Raw genomic sequence first — 7,500 nt, forward strand, 5'->3', positions numbered from 1 at the left:
CTACCTCAGTGACTCTCGCCTCGCTTCAGTTGATACCAGTCACTAGGCTACCTCAGTGACTCTGCCGTCAGTTGACCAGTCACTGGGCTACCTCAGCTCGCCTCGCTCCAGTTGATACCAGTCACTAGGCTACCTCAGTGACTCTCGACTCGCTCCAGTTGATACCAGTCACTAGGGCTACCTCAGTGACTCTGGCCTCTGCTCCAGTTGATACCAGTCACTAGGCTACCTCAGTGACTCTCGCCTCGCTCAGTTGATACCAGTCACTAGGCTGCCTCAGTGACTCTCGCCTCGCTCCAGTTGATACCAGTCACTAGGCACCTCAGTGACTCTCGCCTCGCTCCAGTTGATACCAGTCACTAGGCTACCTCAGTGACTCTCGCCTCGCTCCAGTTGATACCAGTCACTAGGCTACCTCAGTGACTCTCGCCTCGCTCCAGTTGATACCAGTCACTAGGCTACCTCAGTGACTCTCGCCTCGCTCAGTTGATACCAGTCACTAGGCTACCTCAGTGACTCTCGCCTCGCTCCAGTTGATACCAGTCACTAGGCTACCTCAGTGACTCTCGCCTCGCTCCAGTTGATACCAGTCACTAGGCTACCTCAGTGACTCTGCCTCGCTCAGTTGATACCAGTCACTAGGCTACCTCAGTGACTCTCGCCTCGCTCCAGTTGGATACCAGTCACTAGGCTGCCTCAGTGACTCTCGCCTCGCTCCAGTTGGATACCAGTCCACTAGGCTACCTCAGTGACTCTCGCCTCTGCTCCAGTTGGATACCAGTCACTAGGCTGCCTCAGTGACTCTCGCCTCGCTCCAGTTGATACCAGTCACTAGGCTACCTCAGTGACTCTCGCCTCCTCCAGTTGATACCAGTCACTAGGCTACCTCAGTGACTCTCGCCTCGCTCCAGTTGATACCAGTCACTAGGCTGCCTCAGTGACTCTCGCCTCGCTCCAGTTGATACCAGTCACTAGGCTACCTCAGTGACTCTCGCCTCGCTCCAGTTGATACCAGTCACTAGGCTACCTCAGTGACTCTCGCCTCGCTCAGTTGATACCAGTCACTAGGCTACCTCAGTGACTCCGCCTCGCTCCAGTTGATACCAGTCACTAGGCTACCTCAGTGACTCTCGCCTCGCTCCAGTTGGATACCAGTCACTAGGCTACCTCAGTGACTCTCGCTTTCCTCGCTCCAGTTGATACCAGTCACTAGGCTACCTCAGTGACTCTCGCCTCGCTCCAGTTGATACCAGTCACTAGGCTACCTCAGTGACTCTCGCCTCGCTCCAGTTGATACCAGTCACTAGGCTACCTCAGTGACTCTCGCCTCGCTCCAGTTGGATACCAGTCACTAGGCTACTCAGTGACTCGCCGCTCGCTCAGTTGATACCAGTCACTAGGCTACCTCAGTGACTCTCGCCTCGCTCAGTTGATACCAGTCACTAGGCTACCTCAGTGACTCCTCGCCTCGCTCCAGTTAATACCAGTCACAGGCTAACCTCAGTGACTCTGCCTCGCTCAGTTGGATACCAGTCACTAGGCTACCTCAGTGACTTTCGCCTCGCTCCAGTTGATACCAGTCACTAGGCTACCTCAGTGACTCTCGCCTCGCTCCAGTTGATACCAGTCCACTAGGCTACCTCAGTGACTCTCGCCTCGCTCAGTTGATACCAGTCACTAGGCTACCTCAGTGACTCTCGCCTCGCTCCAGTTGATGCCAGTCACTAGGCTACCTCAGTGACTCTCGCCTCGCTCCAGTTGATACCAGTCACTAGGCTACCTCAGTGACTCTCGCCTCGCTCCAGTTGATACCAGTCACTAGGCTACCTCAGTGACTCTCGCCTCGCTCCAGTTGATACCAGTCACTAGGCTACCTCAGTGACTCTCGCCTCGCTCCAGTTGATACCAGTCACTAGGCTACCTCAGTGACTCTCGCCTCGCCTCCAGCTGACAGTCACGGCTACCTCAGTGACTCTCGCCTCCCAGTTGATGTCACTAGTGCTACCTCAGTGACTTCGCCTCGCTCCAGTTGATACCAGTCACTGGCTACTCTCAGTGACTCTCGCCTCGCTCCAGTTGATACCAGTCACTAGGCTACCTCAGTGACTCTCGCCTCGCTCCAGTTGATACCAGTCACTAGGCTACCTCAGTGACTCTCGCCTCGCTCCAGTTGATACCAGTCACTAGGCTACCTCAGTGACTCTCGCCTCGCTCCAGTTGATACCAGTCACTAGGCTTACCTCAGTGACTCTCGCCTCGCTCCAGTTGATACCAGTCACTAGGCTACCTCAGTGACTCTCGCCTCGCTCCAGTTGATACCAGTCACTAGGCTACCTCAGTGACTCTCGCCTCGCTCCAGTTGATACCAGTCACTAGGCTACCTCAGTGACTCTCGCCTCGCTCCAGTTGATACCAGTCACTAGGCTACCTCAGTGACTCTCGCCTCGCTCCAGTTGATACCAGTCACTAGGCTACCTCAGTGACTCCGCCTCGCTCCAGTTGATACCAGTCACTAGGCTACCTCAGTGACTTTCGCCTCGCTCCAGTTGATACCAGTCACTAGGCTACCTCAGTGACTCTCGCCTCGCTCCAGTTGATACCAGTCACTAGGCTACCTCAGTGACTCTGCCTCGCTCCAGTTGATACCAGTCACTAGGCTACACTCAGTGACTCTCGCCTCTCGCTCCAGTTGATACCAGTCACTAGGCTACCTCAGTGACTCTGCCGCTCGCTCCAGTTGATACCAGTCACTAGGCTACCTCAGTGACTCTCGCCTCGCTCCAGTTGATACCAGTCACTAGGCTACCTCAGTGACTCGCCTCGCTCCAGTTGATACCAGTCACTAGGCTACCTCAGTGACTCTCGCCTCTTCCAGTTGATACCAGTCACTAGGCTACCTCAGTGACTCTCGCCTCGCTCCAGTTGATACCAGTCACTAGGCTACCTCAGTGACTCTCGCCTCGCCTCCAGTTGATACCAGTCACTAGGCTGCCTCAGTGACTCTCGCCTCGCTCCAGTTGATACCAGTCACTAGGCTGCCTCAGTGACTCTCGCCGCTCCAGTTGATACCAGTCACTAGGCTACCTCAGTGACTCTCGCCTCTCTCCAGTTGATACCAGTCACTAGGCTACCTCAGTGACTCTCGCCTCGCTCCAGTTGATACCAGTCACTAGGCTACCTCAGTGACTCTCGCCTCGCTCCAGTTGATACCAGTCACTAGGCTACCTCCAGTGACTCTCGCCTCGCTCCAGTTGATACCAGTCACTAGGCTACCTCAGTGACTCTCGCCTCTCTCCAGTTGGATACCAGTCACTAGGCTACCTCAGTGACTCTCGCCTCGTTCCAGTTGATACCAGTCACTAGGCTACCTCAGTGACTCTCGCCTCGCTCCAGTTGATACCAGTCACTAGGGCTACCTCAGTGACTCTCGCCTCGCTCCAGTTGATACCAGTCACTAGGCTACCTCAGTGACTCTCGCCTCGGCTCCAGTTGATACCAGTCACTAGGCTGCCTCAGTGACTCTCGCCTCGCTCCAGTTGATACCAGTCACTAGGCTACCTCAGTGACTCTCGCCTCGCTCCAGTTGATACCAGTCACTAGGCTACCTCAGTGACTCTCGCCTCGCTCCAGTTGATACCAGTCACTAGGCTACCTCAGTGACTCTCGCCTCGCTCCAGTTGATACCAGTCACTAGGCTACCTCAGTGACTCTCGCCTCGCTCCAGTTGATACCAGTCACTAGGCTACCTCAGTGACTCTCGCCTCTCGCTCCAGTTGATACCAGTCACTAGGCTACCTCAGTGTCAGATGCCAACCTAGGTCAGTAGGGCTAAATGATGAAGCCTTCAATTGAATTGCAATGTCTTGTTGCAGCCCGAGGACCCATAACTAACCTTGCCAAGGAAAGAGCGATGTTTTAGTAACATTGATGGAGTTGTCCTTGACAAGGAAAGGAAGCGAGTACACGGCTTTGTAAAAAAAATGCTGCGGTTGAATCAAATAGGAGAGGAGGACACGCGTCTTTAAGCCGCTCGACTCCTAACAAGCCCAAATGTTCCTGTTTTGAACTAAACCCCAAGCCATCTGAGGTGAAGAGTGAAATAAACAACAGATTGATTTCTGCATGTATTTGAATCCATTTTAGAATAAGGCTGTAACGTAAACAAAATGTGGACAAAGACAAGGGGTCTGAATATTTTCCGAATAATGCTCTGTGTATGTGCTTCAGTGCTCAGCTGTAGGCTACAGATTCAAATCAAATCAAATTTGTATTGGTCACATGCGCCGAATACAACAGGTGCAGACATTAGAGTGAAATGCTTACTTACAAGCCCTTAACCAACAGTGCATTTATTTTTTTAACAAAAAATAAAAATAAAACATCAACAAAAAAAATGTTGAGAGAAAAAAGAGCAGAAGTAAAATAAAATAACAGTAGGGAGGCTATATATACAGGGGGGTACCGGTGCAGAGTCAATGCGCGGGGGGCACCGGCTAGTTGAGGTAGTTGAAGTAATATGTACATTTATTTATGGCGGTGCTGTGCTGAGCAGAACTTCCTGCTGGGGTCTTTGTCCTCATCCTCCATCCTTATCCATCTACATATAGGTCATTTAGAATATGCTCTTACTTTATTTTTATTTTTTATTTTTTTGTCATTTGGCAGACGCTCTTATACAGAGCGACTTACAGTTAGTGAATATATATTTTTTTATACTGGCCCCCCGTGGGAATTGAACCCACAACCCTGGCGTTGCAAACACCATGCTCCACCAACTGAGCTACATCCCTGCCGGCCATTCCCTCCCCTACCCTGGGCCAATTGTGCACCTCCCCATGAGTCTCCCTGTCGCGGCCGGCTGCGACAGAGCCTGGATTCGAACCAGGATCTCTAGTGGCACAGTTAGCACTGCGATGCAGTGCCTTAGACCACTGCGCCACTCGGGAGTAAATATTAGTATCTTACCAAAGCGATTTAGACCTAAAGTCAGTGTATTTAACTAAAATAAGTGGGACAAACACATATCACAGTCGCATATTGCATGACTAAACAAACACAATAGCCATAAACATATTTCTGCGAGAGAAAAAAAAAATGAGCACGGGAGTGATTTTTTTTATCAGAAAGGGGACAGGAAAGTTTCTGGGGTTGTAGAACTTGTTGCCGGATCAGTACAGCACAGGAAAACAAAATTTGACAGGACGAGCCAGGAATTTTCCGTCCTGTGTCAACCTCGAGTGTGCTGTAGTGTAAGTAGGCCAGTGATCCTGTCTGTTTTAAATATATCTTTTAAGTCTTCAATAAGTGGGGCAGCGCTGCTACCACAAGTTGGGCCTGAATGATCAGTAAACAGTAAAATGACTCAAATGTCAAATGTAAACTTTAAACTTTGTGCCTCTTGCCTTTTTCTATTTTTTTCCACATTTTAGCTATATTTTTTTATATATTATAAATATATATTATATATTTATGTGTGTTTTTATAGGTACAGTGCTTTCAGAAAGTATTCACACCACTTAACTTTTTACACATTTCACTGTGTTACTAACAGCCTGAATTCAAAATGGATTACATTGAGATGTTGTGTCACTGGCCTACACACAAATACCCCATAATGTCAAAGTGGAATTATGTTTAAAGACATGTTTACAAATTTAATTAAAAATGAGAAGCTGAAATGTCTTGAGTCAATAAGTATTCACCCCCTTTGTTACCTCCCGAGTGGCGCAGTGCTAACTGTGCCACTAGAGATCCTGGTTCAAATCCAGGCTCTGTCGTAGCCGGCTGCGACCGGGAGACATGGGGCGGCACACAATTGGCCCAGCGTCGTCCAGGGTTTGGCCGGCAGGGATGGCGTTTGCAATGCCAGGGTTGTGGGTTCGATTCCCATGGGGGGGCAGTATGAAAAAAATAATGTATGCACTCACTAACTGTAAGTCGCTCTGGATAAGAGCGTCTGCTAAATGACTAAAATGTAAATGTTATGGCAAGCCTAAATAAGTTCAGGAGTAGAAATGTGCTTAACAAGTCACATAATAAGTTGCATGAACTCTCTGTGTCCAATAATAGTGTTTAACATGATTTTTGAATGACTATCTCATCTCTGTATACCACATATACAATTATCTGTAAGGTCCTCAGTCCAGCAGTGAATTTCAAACACAAATTCAACCACAAAGACCAGGGAGGTTTTCCAATGACTCACAAAGAAGGGCACCTATTAGTAGATGGGTAAAAATAAAAAATCAGACATTGAATATCCGTTTGAGCTGATCATGGTGAAGTTATTAATTACACTTTGGGTGGTGTATCATTACAACCAGTCACTACAAAGATACAGGCGTCCTTCCTAACTTAGTTGCCGGAGAGGAAGGAAACCGCTTAGGGATTTCACAATGAGGCTTAGGGATTTCAACATGTTTTAAAGTCCAATGGTGACGTTAAAACAGTTACAGAGTTTAATGGCTGTGAAAGGAGAAAACTGAGGATGGATCAACAACATTGTAGTTACTCCACAACACTAACCTAATTGACAGAGTGAAAAGAAGGAAGCCTGTACAGAATACAAAACATTCCAAAACATGCATTCGGTTTGCAACAAGGCACTAAAGTAATACTGCAAAAAAAAAAACATGTTTTGTCCTAGATAGAAAGTGTTATGTTTGAGGCAAATCCAATACAACACATTACTGAGTACCACTCGTCATATTTTCAAGCATAGTGGTGGATACATCATGGTATAGGTATGCTTGTAATCGTTAAGGCCTGGGGGAGTTTTGCAGGATGGAAAAGAAACAGAATGGAGCTAAGCACAAGCAAAATCCTAGAGGAAAACCTGGTTCAGTCTGCTTTCCACCAGACACTGGGAGATGAATTAATCTTTCAGCAGGACAATAACCTAAAACACAAGGCCAATATACACTGGAGTTGCTTACCAAGACAACATTGAATGTTCCTGAGTGGCCTAGTTACAGTTTGAACTTAACTTAAATCGACTTGAAAATCTATGGCAAGACTTGAAAATGGCTGTCTAGCAATGATCGAACAACAAACTTAACAGAGCTTGAATTTGTTTTTTTAAAGAGTAATGTGCAAATATTGTACAATCCAGGTGTGGAAAGCTCTTAGAGACTTACCCAGAAAGACTCACAGCTGTAATCGCTGCCAAAGGTGATTCTACCATGTATTGACTCAGGGGTGTGAATACTTATGGAAATGAGATATTTAATTTTCAATAAATTTGCAAACATTTCTAAAAACATGTTTTCACTTTGTCACTATGGGGGTATTGTGTGTAGATGGGTGAGAAAAAAATCTAGTTAATCCATTTTGAATTCAGGCTGGAACACAAAAACATGTGGAATAGGGAATAGTCAAGGGGTATTAATACTATCTGAAGGCTCTGTATGTGTGTGTGTGTGTGATCGTTTTATAGCGTATGTATGTGTGTGTGTGTGTGTTTATGTGTGTCCAACCATGTAACCTTGTGTCCCTGTGCGT

General features: G+C 47.8%; 1 protein-coding gene across 1 annotated transcript in view; it reads left to right on the forward strand.

Annotated features, from left to right (window-relative positions):
* The window catches only part of LOC121557545 (glutamate receptor ionotropic, NMDA 2A-like), a gene marked incomplete at its 5' end in the record, with an annotated part of 72,405 nt that overhangs the window by 11,931 nt on the left and 52,974 nt on the right, over positions 1 to 7,500 (forward strand).

This window comes from Coregonus clupeaformis, chromosome 6 (assembly GCF_020615455.1).
Source record: "Coregonus clupeaformis isolate EN_2021a chromosome 6, ASM2061545v1, whole genome shotgun sequence".
Taxonomy (NCBI): domain Eukaryota; kingdom Metazoa; phylum Chordata; class Actinopteri; order Salmoniformes; family Salmonidae; genus Coregonus; species Coregonus clupeaformis.